Here is a 5,429-nt window from a genome sequence, read left to right as displayed (position 1 = left end):
GGGGCATGACTCACGGTAAGAAGAAACAGCTACAATGATAAGAACTTGCAATGTGTGACGTATGAATGTAGGAAAATTGGATGGGTCAAAAATGAAATAAAAGACATAAAATCAATATCTTAGGTATTAGTGAGCTGAAATGGACAGGTATTAGCCATTTTGAATCAGAAACCATGTGATACATTATGCCAGAAATAAAACAATCAAGAGGAATTACGTTGCATGCAAGTAAAATTTTGCTTAAGACCATCCAACAATATTACAGCAGTATATTGACAGGAAACTGCCAGTAGTTCTGGCCAGATTCAGAAAAGGCTGGAACAAAGGACATCATTGCTGATGTCAGATGCATTTTGACTCAAAGCAGAGACCACCAGAAATATATCTACTTGTATTTTATTGAGTATGCAAAAAACATTTAATTGTGCAGACCATAATAAAGTGAGTAACCTTGAAACAAAAAAGGGGACTTCCAGAACACTTCATTGTGCTCATGAGGAACTTGTACATGGATCAATGTTTGTATGAACACAAAAAGGGGATACTGCTTGGTTTACAATCAGGAAATGTGTGCCTGTGGGCTGTACCCTCTCACCATACGTGTTCAATCTGCGTGCTGAGCTTATAATCTGTGAAACTAGATTATATGAAAAGGATGTGGGTGGCATTAGGATTGGAGGAAGGCTCATTAGCAATCTGCAATATTCAGATGACACAACTTGGTTTGCTGAAAACTAGGAGAACCTGAAGCACTTGCTACTAAAGGTCAAAGATTGAGGTCTTACACATGGATTACAACTCAATGTGAAGACCATACTTCTCCCAAATGGACTAATAGGTAGCATAATAATAAATGGAAAAAAAAGTTGAAGTTGTCAATGATTTTGTCTTACTTGGATCCACAATCTATACTCATGGAAGCAGTAGTAAAAAGAAAAAAAGTCATGTTGAATTAGGTAAATCTGCTTCACAAGACTTCTTGTACGGAATGAAAAGCAAGGATATTTCTCTGAGAAACAAGGCACCCCTAACCCGAGCCATGGCATTCTTCATTCCCTCGTACACATGTGAAAGATGGACATTGAAAACGGAAGACTGAAGAAGAATCGATGCATTTGAATTGTGGTGCCTGGTGAAGGATATTGCAAGTACCGTTGACTCCTAAAAGAACAAGCCAATCTGCCTTGGAAGAAGTAAGCTCAGAGTGCTTCTTAGAGGCAATGGTGACCAGACCTCCTTTTACATTCTTTGGGCGTATTGTCAGGGGAGGTCAGTCCCTGGAGAAGAACATCACTCTTGGTGAGGTGGAGTGGCAGCTAAAAAGAGGAAGTCCCTAATGAAATGTATTGGCACGATGGGCTTAGTCATGGGAACAATGGTGAGGCTGACGCAGGACCATGCACTGTTCTGTTCTCTTTGCCCATAGAGTCAGGATAGGTCAGAACCAACTCAAGAGCACCTAACGACAAAACAGCAAGGAGCTCTGGTGTCATAGTGGTTAAGGGATGCGCCAGGATCCACGAAGTCAGCAGTTTGAAGCCCCCAGCTTCTTCTTCTTTGAGAGAACAATGGAGTTTACTATTGTAGTAAATAGTCTTGTAAAGTCATTGGGGCAGTTCTGCCTTGTCCCATAGGGTTGTCTTGAGTCAGCATGAACTCGATGGCAGTTGAGTGAGAAGCAACCTTACGGACTAAATGTTGCAGATGGTCTTTTTTTAAGGTACGATGACAGTTGGCCAGGGATCTGCCTCAATAGGAGTAACCTCCACGTTCTAGGATTTTGTTAGTGCAGTCTGTTAAAGCTCTTCCTGTCTAATACACTTTCTAGCTATTCTTCTGGTTGCTAGAGTTTTTCTCTTTTGACTCTATACCACTACTATGTAGCACTCCACTATCATCCTGATAGGCTATCATGATCCTTCCATGATGTAATAAACCTCTTGTCAAGATAATACTGACTCATGGTGATTATGTGTGTGAGGGGCCACTGACAGTTTAGTGCTAGAACTGTTACCTTGCATGTATGAGACTCAGGTTCAATCCCCTGGCCTGGTGCTTCATGCACAACCACCCCTGTTTTCCGGTGGAAACTTACATGTTGCTTTAAGCCTGAGCAGCTCTCAGTACAGTTTTGAGGCTTAGATGAAGTAGGTGTAAAGGAATGGCAGCTCTTTAAAGACTGGCTAGTGAAGATCCTTTGGGTCACAGTAGTCTGATGTCTAAAAGATCTCGGAATCGGAGCAGGGCTCTGTAGGATTTCCTTCTGTTCTCTGTGGGGTCACCATGGGCTACAAGTCTCTTGAGAGCAGTTAACAAGAGTAACAGCAACATGTCTATGAGGAACGTCTGTGTGTTCTGACAGCCCACATGAGTTTCTTCAGGATGTAGTTGGTGATAATCGAAGACCCATATTTTCTTCAACATCCTGCCAGTTCTTCATGTACGTCTTCCCCATTCACTTTATACAACATATTGTTGTTGTTGTTGTTGTTGCTGTTAGGAGCTGTGGAGTCAGTTCCAAGTGACAGCAAATCAAGCAGAACAGAACGTAAAACCACAGGGTCATGCATCATCCTTACAATTGTTTTTAAGTTTGAATCCACTGTGGCAGGCATTGTACCAATCCAGCATGTTGAGATCTTTATACGGCAGGTTAGTTTTCCTTTCACTTTTTTAGACATATAGTATAGCCTTCATTTTTATTCAAGTAGTAAATAAATACATTCCCTTTAGCCTCTCCTAATAATACATTTAAAGTATTACAGAGGAAGTCTTGCCATCCTTACCTCTAAGGAGCACCCTGGGCTTACTTCTTCCTGGACAGATCGGTTTGTCCTTGTAGCAGTCCATGATACTTTCAATATTCTTTTCCATAATCATAATTCAAATGCATTGGTTCTTCTTCAGCTTTCCTTACTCAATATCCAACTTTCCTACATATCAGGCAATGGAAAATATCATGGCTTGGTTCAAGCAAACTTTAATTCTCAAAGTAACATCTTTACATTTCAATACTTGAAAGAAGCCTTGCGCAGCAGATCAGAATCCACTAAGTGGCAGTGGACCACAAGGCCTCTTTGTTGTGTGTTTATCTTTGGATGACTCTGTTATTCATTCTACCTTTACTTTAGTACTGAACACACTACATTGAAATTATCTAATTATTTTTTTCATATTTTCAAAACTGTAATTGGGTATTACCAAAGTAAATAAACAAGTTTAGAGTGCAAAATGAAAGCACCTTACTGTTTTAAAGGTGCAAAAAGCAAGAAAATACAGCATCAACGCATCCACATTTTAAATAATTGTTTGTGTGGTTGGTAAATGTCATTTATAAACATTTTTCAATACAAAATTGATTGTTAAATCAGTTTACAGAGATTAAAAAAATCAGTGTTTAATACTAACTTTAACTATAAATAACTAAAAAGAAAAAAGTCCTCTATCCTGATTTTGCCTGAACATCTATGTCTTCTGCTCCTTGCCCTTTGGAGAAAACATTGCAGTGTACGGCTGCCGTCTTTTTGGACGAGGACAGGGAGTACATTCTTCCTTAATGTAACCTCGCTCCATACAAATCTGAGTAGAAGGAAAGCCAATTTCCCAAAAATTCTCTGGTGTGTTGGGTGGAATATAGCGGAATCAGAGTCTTGAGCAGGTGGATAACTTCTTTTCTCTTTCTTCGGCTGGCATATCTGCATATTAAATTCACATTCTTTTTTTTGGGGGGGGTATAGTGTACTTTATTGATGGTACATGACAAGGTCGAGTTCTCTAAGCCCCTCCCCTTCCTTCAGCGAGTCTGGATGGAATATTCTCACTGTGTTGGGGGATTGAATTAGGCAAAGACTCCCCAGCAGCTGAGGGCCTCTCTTCCTCTAGTGCTGTTGCTGGGGCTGGTGGTCCAGGGGGGCTCTTACTCCTTGGAGGTCATGTGGACCATAAGATCCACCACTCTGTGGCTGTAGCCAAATTCATTGTCATACCAGGAAATGAGCTTGACAATGCCAGCCCCAGCATCAAAAGTGGAAGAGTGGGGGTCACTGTTGAAGTCACAGGAGACAACCTGGTCCTCAGTGTAGCCCAGGATGCCATTTAGAGGACCATCAGCCACCTGCTTCACCACCTTCTTGATGTCATCGTACTTGGCAGCTTTCTCCAGATGGCAGATGAGATCCACGATGGACACATTGGGGATGGGGACACGGAAGGCCATGCCAGTCAGTTTCCCATTCAGCTCCGGGATAACCTGGCCCACAACCTTGGCAGTGCCAGTAGATGTGGGGATGATATTCTGAGCAACCCCACTGCCATCACACCAGAGTTTCCCAGAGGGGCCATCCACAGTCTTCTGGGTGGCAGTGATGGCATCGACTGTGGTCATGAGTACTTCCACGATGCCAAAATTGTCATAGATGACCTTGGCCAGGGGAGCTAAGTAGTCGGTGGTGCAGGAGGCATTGCTGACAATCTTGAGGGAGTTGTCATACTTCTCGTGGTTCACACCAATCAGAAACATGGGGGCATCAGCAGAAGGGGCAGAGATGATCACCCTTTTGGCACCGCCCTTCAAGTGAGCCCCAGCCTTTTCTACGGTGGTGAAGACACCAGTGGACTCTACGACATACTCAGCACCGGCCTCAGATCACTTGATGTTGGTGGGATCTGGCTCCTGGAAGATGGAGATGGCCTTCCCATTGACGTTAAACTTCCCATTCTCAGCCTTGACAGTGCCATTGAACTTGCCGTGAGTGGAATCATACTGGAACATGTAGACCATGTAGTTCAGATCAATGAAGGGGTCATTGATGGCAACAATTTCCACTTTTCCAGAATTGAAAGCAGCCCTGGTGACCAGGCGCCCAATGCGGCCAAATCCATTCACTCTGACCTTCACCATCATGTCTCTGGGTTGCGGCTGGGACTGCATGGGAACGGGAGAGGCGGCTGTCTGTCCCACAAGGAAGAGCAGAGAGCCTAAATTCACATTCTTTACATGTGTGTACAAGTAGTTTCTTTAGATCTTCCTTTCTCCAAACTACCTCAATATGAGGAACATTTTGTATGCTAGTATCCCTTTCATCATCCTTAAAATATGGCTCCACAAAAGCTTTCTGCTTGATTTTATCATATTTATCACCATTGCTGTTTGGTTTCTGTGGGGTAGTTGGCAATTCTTCCGCATTACCTGCTACTTGAGGGAAATTATCTGCCAAGCAGGATTCATATTCTTCATGTGTTGTCTGATCAAATACATCTTCCAAGCTATCATTCATTTTTCTCTCTTCACTTGGAATTTTTCCTCCCTTCTGATCTTGCATCTTCATTTTTAAAAGCAAGACAAATGGGTGCATAAGCAAATGTGGTGAAGAAAGCTGATGGTGCCCGGCTATCAAAAAGTATAGCGTCTGGGGTCTTAAAGGCTTGAA

At 42.5% G+C, this 5,429-nt stretch overlaps 2 pseudogenes; both read right to left on the bottom strand.

Moving 5' to 3' along the window:
- Window positions 1–3,465: 3,465 nt before the first annotated feature.
- The window catches only part of LOC101654728, a 4,838-nt pseudogene continuing 2,874 nt past the window's right edge, over window positions 3,466–5,429 (bottom strand).
- On the bottom strand, window positions 3,875–4,900 carry LOC105978931 (annotated as a pseudogene).

This window comes from Echinops telfairi, unplaced genomic scaffold (assembly GCF_000313985.2).
Source record: "Echinops telfairi isolate 266 unplaced genomic scaffold, ASM31398v2 ScPeMD7_7468;HRSCAF=8506_1, whole genome shotgun sequence".
Classification (NCBI taxonomy): Eukaryota; Metazoa; Chordata; class Mammalia; order Afrosoricida; family Tenrecidae; genus Echinops; species Echinops telfairi.
The sequence above is the reverse complement of the archived record's forward strand: the minus strand, read 5'-3'. Positions and strand labels throughout refer to the sequence as shown.